This window comes from Eimeria mitis, genomic scaffold (assembly GCF_000499745.2).
Source record: "Eimeria mitis Houghton genomic scaffold, Emh_scaff1984, whole genome shotgun sequence".
NCBI lineage: Eukaryota > Apicomplexa > Conoidasida > Eucoccidiorida > Eimeriidae > Eimeria > Eimeria mitis.
Window position 1 is genome coordinate 3,356 of NW_013570308.1, and position 287 is coordinate 3,642.

Genomic DNA, 287 nt, shown 5'->3' on the forward strand with positions numbered 1-287 from the left:
GTATATGCAGCTTCATGGATGAGCAGTACAATACACTTGAATATGTATGGCCGTCGACAGCAGATACATCCACACAACAGAAAGAGATAAGATAAGCATATATGAGGCTTTATATTTGTTTAAATTTTGTATATTATATTATGTTTAAATTATGTATATAGATAAACAAAAAGAAATGCATGCGGTGTATCGACAACAGCATCATAAGAGTTCACGAGGGGTGTGTTGTCTGCTGTATGAAACAAAACACCAATGAATAAGAATAAATAATTAACATACATGAATTT